This window comes from Anabrus simplex, chromosome 1 (genome assembly GCF_040414725.1).
Source record: "Anabrus simplex isolate iqAnaSimp1 chromosome 1, ASM4041472v1, whole genome shotgun sequence".
NCBI lineage: Eukaryota > Metazoa > Arthropoda > Insecta > Orthoptera > Tettigoniidae > Anabrus > Anabrus simplex.
Window position 1 is genome coordinate 463,107,497 of NC_090265.1, and position 13,793 is coordinate 463,121,289.

Genomic DNA, 13,793 nt, shown 5'->3' on the forward strand with positions numbered 1-13,793 from the left:
ACACAAAACACATCACACTACCATCCACCACAGAAAAACGTAATACTGATGATGTCCCACCACACAGCGTTGGCGTCAGGGAGAATATTCAGCCGTAAAAGTAGACCTAACTGCGGTATGGGCTGACTAATGAATTTAGTAATGGAACAAGAATAATAATAGCAATAATTATGTTACTTTCCCCCTATGGGTGTAGCCGGTTTGAATACACTTACGGTACCTCTAGACTGTCGTAAAAAGCGACTAAAAGGGTTCCTAGAGCCTTTCATTTTTGTAGCACTTTTGAGCCTGACGTTGCTTCCAGTTATTTGTGTTAGGCTACTCGCTTTCATAATTGTTATCCGACCTCCCTTCGTCAATTGTTGTTCTTTTCCTGTCCCGATTGTATTAGGTTTTCGAGGCTTGCGGTGTCTTTCATTCTCAAGCCCTTTATGGTGCTTGTATTTCGTTGGCCAATGCATTCATTCTAAGCGTTGTTAGAACTTTTCATATTTTGGTTATACTTTTCCTTCCGTCAATAGGAACTTGATAAACTGCATTCCTTCAAACCATTTACAAATGAAACTGACCAATTAATACAAACGAAACTGACCAATTAAAGGGTGATGTACATGAAATACACTCATTAGTGAGAGTAACCACCAAACGCACACTTTCCTTGAAATACAGTATACCGGTGATTCAAATTTTGCACAATGAATGGCGATGAGTGAGGACATTACATAGACAATAATAGTTTGTATTGTACCCGTAAAAATGTGTTCATATCTTTAAGGCGCTTGATATTAAATTAACGAGCATGATTCTTAACCTAGGGAGTGGCTTTATCATTGGAGCTGGTACAGAGAGAGGTATAGTTATCAATTTTAGAGATTCTTTTGATAAATTGAGTTTATTGATCATCAAAAGCAAGTTCATATCACCTTCGTACAGCAGCGTGGAAGTGTCGTGGCTGGTTGGTACCTCCAAGTCCTGGGATGGTGTTGGACATCGACTGGGCAGGGACCACACCTGCTCGGATGAGGAGTTCTGGAATGTCTCGAGGTTCTGGAAATGTCTCGACGTTCTGGAAGTCTCGACGATCTGGAATGTCCCGACGTTCTGGAATGTCTCGAAGATTGGCACACGTTCCTGGGTTCGATTCGAGACATAATTCACACTTGAATTTCCTGCACGGCACTCCACACATTCATGGCACTGTCTGAACAGATATGACCTTTTAATTATGGTTACTGCACTCTAGATATTAAATCAAAACGTTCTGGAATAATCACTCGAAGAACAAGTACTGGTAGAAATGCAATTTCATAATGCAAGCTCACTGTAAGTCAGAATGTTCTAGAGAATTACTGTCACTGCAGTCCTAAATGCATAGTTCTGAAGATTTGACACATATTGGCAATGAACTGAATAAGTAGCACTCGGAAACTGTCCTGTTCCGTCAATAGGCGAAGTGAATAGCCATTAAAGAAAATAATATTTGAAAGAAAACGTCTGACTTCATAAAGTATGGATCACTCAAAATACTGGAAAGTTCTAGGCTTTCTGGGAACGCGATATGCGTATTCTGAATTGTCACAGTCTTTAAGAATCAAAACATAAGTCCCTGTGCAGCACTTGGAAAGTATTGCATATTTCACAATTAGACGTAATGTTGAACGTCCCCTAAGTTTCATAGTCTTTAGAAAGCGTAAATTCAATGAGGCACTTGAGAAAACAAGTCATATCGTTCACACGAAAGTTTTATGTTGGTAGGGCTTAAGTTCATCCTACACGCTCGGAAAATTTCAATGTTCCAGAAATTGATTCAAAAAATACAAGTTCGAATAAGTTCGAAACGTAAGTTCAACGCGGTACACAATACTCGTGAAAATTCAAAGTCCTTTCAATCGTCGTCGAATAAGTAAGTCCCTATGTGGCACTTCAAAAAAATAACAAAGTTCCAATATGTCACCTTAAGAAAATAATAAAGTCTTATCACGACACTTGGCGAAAATAACAAAGTTCCAATGAAACGCTTCCGAAAAAATAACGAAGTTCCTATATGGCACTTTAAGAAAATATCGAAGTCCAATCACGACACACGAAAAATAACAAAGTTCCAATGTGTCAATATGACAAAGTTCCAATACGATGCTCGCAGAAAATAACAAAGTCCCATTCAGGCACTTCAAGAATATGATAAAATCCCGATACAACACTTAGAGAAAATACCGAAGTTCCAATACTTGGATTTCGCAGACTGTCAACCAGAAGTTCGACACACACGATACTTCTCCTGTCACCCGTGTCACAGAGATGGCGGAGTGACAGACACTGAATTCGTAGGTCGGGTGGTCCTCCTTTTTACACGTTCGCATGGAAGTGTCTAGAACTCGGGTACTATCTACCCTTATAACTTCTATAATACTCGGTGGATTTTCTTGAAATCTTGACAGATGACGTCCATTGTAAAGGTTTTTAAGATGGCAGTGTCAAAATAGCGATAAAGTAGCTCAAAATGTACTTTTGAGGGTGAGCTGGAACATTACCATATATGGCACGAATAGCTGGCTTACGGCGGCCACGTTACTCGCTGGGTACGTCACTGCGTTCGGCGGGCTGCCTACCTTCCTCCTCGCGCGAAGTTCAACAAACATACTTCGGACTTCTCTCGTAGCGGCGTTCCCGGTACAGTATGTAGATACGATAATGAGCGTTTGGGTTTTTTTTTTTTTCACGGAGAACTTTGCTCTGCGTCTTGAAAAAATAATCTCGTCTGTTCACGAGTAAGAATTCTTTAAAAATGAATGAAGTTTTGAATCACTTGAACTTAATAATGCTTTACCGTTGTCTATAGTAATTGATACTCTCGTTCGCCACTAGATGGCTCCCTGTGCGCAGTGTGAACCATCTCGTGATGCGGAGAATACAAATTTGGCAAGAATCGGAAATAATTAATAATAGTGAAAGGACACCTATATAAATCCTTAATGGCTGGCAACCACATATTACGTAAGTGACAGAGAGTGTCCCTGTTGAAATACGTATTTCCACAGCTTCCCGTATAATCCCAGACCTGTAGTGTTTAGTGTGGGTAAGAGCTCGAACATCGGGTTGGCGAATGCAGGGTGAGTCTGCGCCCACACGTGGCCACCGCTGGTCCGTAGTCCGACAGCTCTGCACTCTGACCGGCCAACCGAGCAGAGGGGGGATGGCAACGGCTCTACCGTGGCTGTACGCCCCTGTATTCGGGAGACGGAGAGGGACTGGTCCCCACCTTCGGCTGTCTTGAAAATTGTTTTCCGTGGTTATCCATTCTCCTGCACTAAGGTGAATGCCGAGACAGTTCCTAGTATAGGCAACGAACGCCTACTCCCTCACTTTCCCCAAGCATCTCCTGGTCTGAGAGACGGCGTAACCGTCTAAGAGGTTCACCTCCTCCTTGTAGGAAGGAATGAGAACATGTTACGTTGGTGTTCCTTGATGCGAATACCAATGGAACCGGAATGCTCGACCAATGTATACCTTGCCGCAAGTACAGGGAGTTTTGTACGCCCGAGGGTGTGTTTTATATGGCTTATTACCAAGAGTGGTGCAGCCTTTGTAAGGTAGACCCTTCAAGGACGACGGGCACCATGTGTTACAAGTACAATGTACCTTTAAAAAAATAAGGAAACAAGATCTTGCACGGAGAAACTTTATTTGACAGGCACATAAATTAATACATAGTAGTACACATTGCTATTCAACATACTCACTATTCTTATGCAAGCTCTTGTTCCTCTACATCAAGACATCGATGCTGGCAAGGCAGAAATCTGCTTCCAGTTTCTGAAGCCACGTCATGACGTTCATCCTCGTGCTTCATCAACGATCCGAAGGGATGGAAATCACTGGAGGCCTGGTCATCGCTCAGCCCTGCTCGACAAGGTTTGCATTTTCTAGGTAAGATAAAGAAAATAAAGCTGTGTTAGTATGTGTCTTTTTTTTGGGAGGGGGTGCCGTGAGGCTCCGCCCCGCCTCACAGCCCGTGGTGACCTACCTGTTTGGACAAATGACCGACAAGCGAGTACTAACGCAGGAACATAGCCTAGTACAAGAGTATAGAATAACTTGAGGTGCAAAGGCTGGTCTTCTGCCAGCTACTTCCACCCCTCCGTAAATGAGAAGTTATGAGAAACCTCCCTAAACCCACCAGGCAATCCCATATCTCCTTTCGGCACTGGTTACCCTGTCGCGGTCATACCAAGACATCCCCGGCGCTAGACCACTGCCGCTCAAGAGCCACTGTCACCCCCGGTCCATGGCCGCGTGCAAGGCTTTTGAAGGTAGAAAATGGGAGAAGATAATAAAATATTTTTTTAAAAAATAACGCGCAGTCGAGAATAAATAAATGAAAAGTAGACTTGCAAACGCCAATGCGGATGGCCAGTAATGCGAAAGCTCTTCCCAAAGGAGCTACTTCGCATACCCCCATATTTTATTGCAGCCACCACTTATAATATTAAAGACGGACCGCATAGAGAATGTCGTGCCGCACCATTGTTGTCGTAGCGGTGGTGGTGAATATTGTTTTAAGTGCACGTACACCTGGGCAATCATCCTCCGATAACACTAATCAGAGGGAAAGGGGGAGGGGGAGTAGAAGGGATCCGACAATTGAAAAATGAAGGTATCAGCCAAAGAAAGATAAAGTCCACTACGGGCATGAAAATGAAAGACTCCCTAGGCCTCGTGACCTAATAACGTCGGGGTCTGAAATGAACAAGAGTTGATCAACTGAGGTCGGGTAGGACAGATTAAAGTGAGGAGCCTGGCACAAGCAATGCCAGGGCTTAGCTAAATACCCCGTGGTTGCTAACCCACTCTCCCAAGTTAAGAGTCCCTGGAGCCCTTTTAATCGCCTCTTAGGACAGGCAGGAGATATCGTGGGTGTTATTCTACTGCCCTCACCCACAAGGCAATTTAAAGTATATTAAAGCTCTCCCACAAACTTTACGTCTGGTAGAAGAGAAATAACTGACATGGCGAGCATCACATTTCGACTAGCATTCATCTCTGGTCTTCTGGAGATATTTCCCCGTAATATTAACGTTGTTGCTACTGGTTGTTTGACTAGAAACTAACGAACAGTACAGGGCAAGCTATATTGCGGAAATCATATTAAGGAGGTTATCAAGACGAGGGTATTTAGGGAGTGTAGTGAAGATGTAAGGAGAGGGCGTGTAAGTCTCTGGCAAGACCCCAACTAAAGTGAGGTTCCAGTGTATGGGATTCTCACCGGGACCACTTGATATGAGAACTGGAAATGATTCAAAGGAAAGCAGCACGATTTGTTCTGGGTGTTTTTGGGCTGGGAAGACTTGGAAGTAAGGGGACGAGTTGATCGACTATGTGGTATGTTTCGAACTGTCAGTGGAGAGTTCGCGTGGAATGATATAAGTAGACGAATAAGCTTGAGTGGTGTTTTTAAAAGTAGGAATGAAGTATGAAGATAAAGTTGGATTTCAAGAGGAAATTGGGGCAAATATTCGTTTATAGGAGGAGGAGCTAGGGATTTGAATAATTTATCTGCTGATGCTTGTTGTTTTAAGGGGCCTAACATCGAAGGTCATCGGCGCAAAATATAATTTATCAAGGGAGATGTTCAATAAATTTCCAAATTCTTTGCAATTATTTAAGAAAAGACTAGGGGATGTGCCACCTGGACGACTACCCTACATGCAGATCAGTGGTGATTGATTGATTGACAGGCAGGAGATATCGTGGGTGTTATTCTACTGCAGCCACCTAGGAGCCTGATCAATTGATTGATTGATTGATTGATTGATTGATTGATTGATTGATTGATTGATTGATTGATTTATTGATTGATCAGTGGCTTATGCTTGGATCAAGACGTGGGCTACCAGTAGATTTAGGTTACCCCATTTCGATGGTAGGTTTAGTGAACGCCAAGCCTTCAGCGTTTTGAACTGCAGCCAATAGGCAACGGAGAATCTTGCTGTGTGGTGAAATCTGCTTCACAAGCTATTGCCCCGGCCTCTGCCGCTGCCAATGCTCAACCCCTGATTCAGTGGAGATGGTAGCCGAAGGTTTAGCAAACTAGAGTCCGGCTTTGTGACTAAATGGATAGAGTGCTTGCCTTTGGTTCGATGGCCCCGGATCAATTTTCAGAATCAACCTCCTCATACTGTTAATTCCCCTGGCTTGGGGACAGGGTGTTTATGACGTCTCCGCCATTCATTTTATCCTCATTAGGACACCACCAACCCTACGCAGACGCCGTGCACTATTATTATTATTATTATTATTATTATTATTATTATTATTATTATTATTATTATTATTAAATGCAAATGCTGAATTTTACAGCGGTCATATCCATCATTCACTGGTTTATTAGCTTCCTCAGGAGTTCAATGGTGGTGTCGGACCCATGATCACGGGTTCGATTCAATTCAACAAACAGTACTAGTCAGTGTAACATACTCCTTCATTCCTCTAAATTAAGATAAATCCGCAATCAAAGTCAAAATCGGAATGCCAGCTGGACTACTCCATCTCTCCACAGTTTCATATCAATCATATCAATATCAACGAAAATAGCCTTTAGGATTAATTAGTATTAACCTATGTAACATTCTCCATACCCCTAAATTACGATACATCGGCAATCAAAGTCAATATCTTTTCCATAGATTAGTGTTGTTGTTTTTGTTTGAGTCATCAGTCCATAGACTGATTTGATGCAGCCCTTTCATGCCACCCTATCCTGTGCTAACCTTTCCATTTCTACGTAACTATTGCATCCTACATCTGCCCATAGAGGAGTATGCCTTTCTAATGCAAAAACTTAGGCCGCCAAGGGCACGTGTCGAGCTAGGGAACTACCCCGATTACAGTGCGTGGATCCGATTGCCAAGACCGGTAAGGAGCTAGGTAGAGCGACGCATTAAGTCAGCCGTGGTTGATTCAGCCTAGTTTTCTGATGTCAACGCTAGGTGAAGGAATGTATTCAATCGAATGTGTTTCTGTAATGGTTGATGGTATGATATGTTGTATATAAAATAATGTGTGTTTTCGGAAGAACTCAAAACACCCAACCTCCGAGCTAGAGGAATCAACCGGACGTGGGTGAAATCCCGGGTTTGTCCAGGGATCGAGATCGGAACCCTCTGAACCGAATACCTCTATGCTGACCATTCAGCCAAGGAGGTGGACGTGAGGAGTACTGTATTTAAATGCACTGAAATGGTCGTTTAAAATTGTTCTTAACTGATGAGACACTTTTGAGGGCCAATTGACGAAGCGTTGAACACCTCCTTGGAAGTTATTACACACGCTGTACAAGTGGAGACGCTAATCGTTTGATAAATGCAGCCTTAATATCAAACGTGTCAAACAGCTTGCACCGTGCTTTTCAAGAACGCTTCGCACGCCAGTTTTGCAATTTACTTACGTAAGGTGTGTGTGTTCTTGTTACATGCACCTGTCAGTATATCCGACATGGAAGACTGCAGACAGGAAATGCAACCCACTCAGACAGACGGAGCGTTTGGTCTCATTTCCCGAAGCACTAGTCACTGCCACAAGGCCCTTGAGACCGCCCGTCTCATTTACTATTCGCGAATTAACGGAATTCTAACATCTGCGTAATACCACCGTCTGTTCTCAGTGGAAAAGAAAAATTAATACGAACAAAGGGTGTCTCAAGGCGGCTTAGCAGTATTAATAGTAGTATTACGTTCTAGATACAACCTCAGATACAGTTATTAATATTAAGTCTCACTTGCCCACGAATAGGTTTACTATAGTGCTGGTGCCTTTTATTCATATACTGTATATTGTGAATGTTCTCTGGAGAATCAAGACGATAATGAATATAAATATGTCAAAGATAAGAACTGAACTCAATTACCTTATGTTTAAATGTACGTACTTCGATAATGTTCGGAGTTCTACGGGGAATGCCTGGGGTTTTAGAGTGCGCTGGATTTTGGCGGCCAAAGTAAAGCAAAAGTGTTCTCTTTTCCTTCCGAAGATAATAATAATTTCGTGTGGCTATTTATAGCCGAGTGCAGCCCTTGTACGGCAGACCCTCCGATGAGGGTGGGCGGCATCTGCCATGTGTAGGTAACTGCGTGTTATTGTGGTGGATGATAGTATTATGTGTGGTGTGTGAGTTGCAGGGATGTTGGGGACAGCACAAACACCCAGCCCCCAGGCCATTGGAATTAACCAATGAAGGTTAAAATCCCCGACCCGGCCGGGAATCGAACCCGGGACCCTCTGAACCGAAGGCCAATACGCTGACCATTCAGCCAACGAGTCGGACCTTCTGAAGATCAATTGATTATATTTAAGTCCAGTACGAGGGCGAAAACTCCTAGATGTCCGACTCGTTGGCTGAACGGTCAGCGTACTGGCCTTCGGTTCAGAAGGTCCCGGGTTCGATTCCCGGCCGGGTCGGGGATTTTAACCTTAATTGGTTAATTCCAGTGGCACGGGGTCTGGGTGTATGTGTTGTATTCATCATCATTTCATCCTCATCACGACGCTCAGGTCATCTACAGGCGTCAAATAGAAAGACCTGCACCTGGCGAGCCGAACCTGTCCTGGGATATCCCGGCACTAAATGCAATATGACATTTCATTTTTTTTACTCCTAGATGTTTATTTAACATCTTTTTCGAGTAAAAGAAAAGGGACCGGGCAATCTGATTGGCTAATGTCATCAGATGATAAAATAACAACGGCGTGAGATATCAAATTATTTCTTCCAAATGTTTTATCTTTTTTTTTTTTTGTTATTTGCTTTACGTCGCACCGACACAGATAGATCTTATAGCGACGATGGGATAGGGAAGGCCTAGGAGTGGGAAGGAAGCGGCCGTGGCCTTAACTAAGGTACAACCCCAGCATATGCCTGGTGTGAAAATAGGAAACCAAGGAAAACCATCTTCAGGGCTGCCGACATTGGGATTCGAACCCACTATCCCCCGGATGCAAGCTCACAGCCACTACAAAAAAAAGGAATCGTGGCATCTGTTAATCATAAGCCTATTATTTTAGGTGGTATGCGAGTCAGCGGCACTTCCAAAATCTGAGTTGCATTGACGAAGTCACTCAAGTTCGCTTTTTTCATTCTAGTCTTTCTTAAGAAAAGAAATTTGCTCACTTCGAACACTGATATAGGAATTAGAAATACGGTTCGAAGACTTGCATCTGGAGCGTGGAATTGTATGGAAGTGAAACGTGGACGGTAAGTAGCTCAGATGTAAACATAGTAGAAGATTTTGAAATGTGCTGTTACAGAAGAGTCCTCAAGCTGAGATGGGTAGATCGAATCACAAATGAAGGGATAGTGAATCGAATAGGTGAGAGAAGAACAATTTGGAGGAAATTGACCAGAAGAAGTGACAGAATGACACGATACATCTTAATACACGCAGGGCTTGTTCCGTTAGTTTTTCATGGAAGTGTGGGCGGTAAAAAACGGTAGCAGTGGACTAATGCATGAATATGACAAACAGATTAGAGTAGATGTAGTGTGTAGTAGTTACGTAGAAATGTAGAGATTAGCACAGGATAGCGTGGCACGGAGAACTGCATCAAACCAATCTGTGGACTAATGACCCGAACAACAACAAAAATAACAACAACTTAAGAATGAAGAAACGTGAGTAACTTACCTACACCTAATATTACATCTAGTGTTACTAAAATGTTGCATACTTTGGGATGGGAAGACTTGAGAGTAAGGTGATGAGATGCCCCACTATGTGCAAGTTTCGAGCAATCATTGGTGAGTTGGCGTGGAATGGCATAGGTAGAAGAATAACCTTGAGTGGTGCTTTGAAATGTAGAAAAGGTATGAAGTTAAAGTTGGAATTCAAGAGGACAGACTGGGGAAAATATTCATTTACAGGGCGAGGAGTAAGGGATTGAAATAAATTATCAAGGGGAATATTCGATAAATTTCCAGGTTCGTTGAAAATATTTGAGAAAATACTAGATAAACAATTGTAAATAAATGTAAATATGAGGTAAGCAATTGGTAGGGAATCTGCCACCTGGGCGACCGCCCTATATACAGATCATTGATTGATTGATTAATTGATTGATTGATTGATTGATTGGAACTATATTTGAGTTGCTCATTTGTAAAACCTGTCTTGTAAACAGAATGTTGCGAAATGAAAAAAAACATAGTCCAAGTTGTACACTGTAGAGAGATATTTGATTTCTATTGTATTTGTTATATCCTTTTTTTTTAATGAAGTGGGTGCGAATACAAGTCTAGCTGAAAGGGAAATAGATCAAAACAAAGGAAAATATTTGTATATAACATATTTTGCAGCTGTACGACGGACATAACGTAGTTTGGATCTGTTTAAAATTTGAGTCTGTAAACAATGGCTTATTCAGGCAAGTTACCGTGAAACTGGAATAAATGAAGTATGGAATCCATTTTTATAATTACACTGTATTACGCTATGCAATTTTAACCGAATGTTTCCTTTCCCGTGGCAAAATAATCAACACAAACGAATACAAGATCAGTGTTTTGAATGAGCTAAATTTTAAGGGCTTTTGCTGCCCACGAAAAATAAGACAACACATACAACTGCATACTGAAACACAGTAATCCTAAGAATCCCTGAAGGACATAACTTTCTTTGCTTGTGTGCCTAACTTTGTAATAATTACTATCATGGATTGAACAGCTTCAGCCAGCCAGACAGCCAGACAGACAGCCAGCCAGCCAGCCAGCCAGCCAACCGTCTGGAGAAATGGATACTCATTTATACACAAATTTATCATGAGTAGAGTAGAGTAGAGCCAAAATTTCCATGCACTATCATATTTCAAAATATGCATGCATTCATGCAGTATCATATCTCAAAATATGCATGTATTCATGCACTAAGCAAAACATGCACGATGAACTGGAAAACATGCACTATCAAAGCTCAGTTCCTTTTGAAACATTGTACAACTAATTTTTCCAAATTGTCTTGATTTAAGCTCATCCGTTTATCTATCAGCACATTATTAAGCACAGAAAATGATCATTCTACGTTAGAAGTGACAGTGCCTACTTAAATGAAGACATTTGGGACAAAGTGATGTAAAATTGTACATCTTTTGCATTTTCACCACAATACGTCTTATATAAGCTTGACGAATTAAAAATCAGGATTTGAACGGATCACTTTGTTCAGCTACTTCTCCGTGCGATGATGGCAGACATACTCGAGTGTCCTCAATAAGTGGCAATGATTGCCTGCTGCGATAACAAAGTGACAAGTGAGATTTCCGGGTAGGAAAATCGAGGATAACAACCGAAGTGTGTTCAATGCAAAACCAAGGTTTGTAGCTGTTAGCTCAGTAACGCGGCGTCACAGAATTGCGATACAAGTTTTGTTATGTTAATCTAACATAGACGAAAACATGAGCCGTCAATGATTAATGCACAATGTTTAACTGGGACAGCTTAATCCCAAGAATTATAGAGATCGACGTGGGGCCTTCCGACCTACGTCAATGTTTACTCAAGCAACGAAACAGGAAATTTTTGGTTAATTGGATTTTGTACTAAATTTGGTTGTCACATAGGATGCCAGGGATACATTATCTCCGTCTCTTAGTAACAGACATACTGTGTAACGTGGAAAAAGGGGCCCAAATTCTGCAAACCAACATTCATAAAAGGCACTATCCTGCACGTTAACATTACATATGCGCCAAAGTCACAAGAAAAGCCATATTATGCAATATTAAACGTCCAAATATTCGCTATTAAATCCAAAATCTTCAAACATGCATTATGCATGAATTTTGTCCTAAAAACACATGCAAACATGCAGGGGAAAAGAACGGTTATTTGGAATCGTTAAGCCATAAAACGAACATATGCAAAATTTGAGAATTGTAACTAGCTTATTTAATAACGTGCATTTGTATGGAAATCCGGGCTCTAATCATGAGAATCAAATAAGACTCGCAACATACGTAAAAGCGTAAAATACGCATTAGCTCACAGTTGAAACAACTATGGTGTCAAATGTTTAAAATGAGTTAAGTCATCAATATTTTGAGTGATTTTCACAAAGAAATAAGGAGCATATTTCACAAAGGACTTACAATACTATGGCATATCGAGGAATTCTACGTTCAAAAGGATAATATGATAACAGATCTTGCTTACAACAAGACATCCGAACATGATCCTATGTTCGTGAAATACATTCGTTACAACATATTCAATGAGATTACCTTAAACCATCAAATTCCAGTGTCCTACTTTAAAAGCAGCAAGTTAATATCAATGTCTATATTACTTAAATTCTTAATGAATCGTATAGTATAAGAGGTTATATAACTTTTTGGCTAGAAATATGTTTATCAGTAATAAAGACAGAATTCATCATTTATTTTATTCGTCAGCTATAGACAGGTTGGTGCCTTTCCAATATCCTGCTACGTCTTTTAACGTTTCGCAATATGAATTTATTCTAACGTATATTTTATGGTTTTATCTTTTAAGTTATACACAAAATGATAAGTTATTTCTAACAGGGATAATAATGTCTTCAAAACATTCTCCTGTTGATAAAAATCGATACCGGTACAGCTTTCTATATCAAGTAAAATGCACTTGGTCCTTTTAAGGTCTAGCTCTCCTGAACTAAGCACATTACTTTACAATTTGTTTTTTGCATTTAGGCAGTGAAAGGTTTTTACCAGAAATTAAATATTTCATAAAAATAATTTGATCTTCTGTGGGTTAAATTCTACCTCCTTCCGTTTTTCATAGCGCCTTCCTAATTCCTGTTTTATCTCATGCTATAGCCCATTTTCAAGTTAGACTGGCATCGACTGCGGTGGGGATTGGTTGAAGTATATAAAGCAGACGTTTCTGGTTCAAACAATAGAGTGCGTTATATAACTTACGCAACCAATTAAATGGCCTATATTGGTCTTATCTACGTGGAGTTAGCAAACGAACAGCAGCAATAGGTGGAACTGTCCTCTCCACATAAGAAAATCTATATTCATCTCTCTTCAAAGAGCTTACAAAACCAAACCAAATCCCATAGCTCAAGAACCCCGAAGGGCCATGGCCTACCAAGCGAGCGATGCTCAGCCCGAAGGCCTGCAGATTGCGAGGTGTCGTGTGGTCGTTACGACGAATCCTCTCGGCCATTATTTTGGCTTTATGGACCGGGGCCACTTTATCTCACCGTCAGATAGCATCTTAATTTTAATCACGTAGGCTGAGTGGACATTGAATCAGTCCTCAGAACCAGGTAAAATTCCCTGACCTGGACGGGAATGGAAACCGGGGCTTCCGGGTAAGAAGCAGGCACGCTACCCACGGGGCCGGCTTTCATAGAACTCACACCACACCTTTATTTCTGGCTTCACAGCCAGCTTTCTTCATTTTCACTGTCATTGTACCCACAAATGCATATTATAAACACGCACGAGGGAGATGAAAATTTATGTAGTCTGCATGGACTGAAGCAGACAGGGAATTGTACGTAGATGCGAGAAACAGAGCGAAACAAATAGTTCTCGACTACAAAAAGAATTCGTGGAAATATGTTGGTAATAACCTGGAAAGGCTAGGTCAAGCACCAGGGAAGCCTTGCCGGACAGTACTAAAGAATCTTAGGATAGGAGGGAAAAAGGAAATGAACAGTTTTTTGGGTAATTCAGGTGAACTCATAATAGATCTCAGGGAATCACTGGAGAGGTGGAGGGAATTTGTTGAAAATCTTCTCAACGTGAAAGGAAATCTT

General features: G+C 41.3%; 1 protein-coding gene across 2 annotated transcripts in view; it reads right to left on the reverse strand.

The window, feature by feature from the left end:
• Positions 1–13,793, reverse strand: part of LOC136856955 (ciliary microtubule inner protein 1) — a 625,996-nt gene that overhangs the window by 439,077 nt on the left and 173,126 nt on the right. Inside the window, exon 2 of one of the 2 annotated variants that reach the window (XR_011017524.1) lies at positions 3,741–3,923. The exons of the other annotated variant lie outside the window; for it this stretch is intronic. The gene's annotated coding sequence lies outside the window, so the exon portion shown is untranslated. The remainder of the gene's footprint in view (positions 1–3,740; positions 3,924–13,793) is intronic. 2 annotated transcript variants of the gene reach the window in all.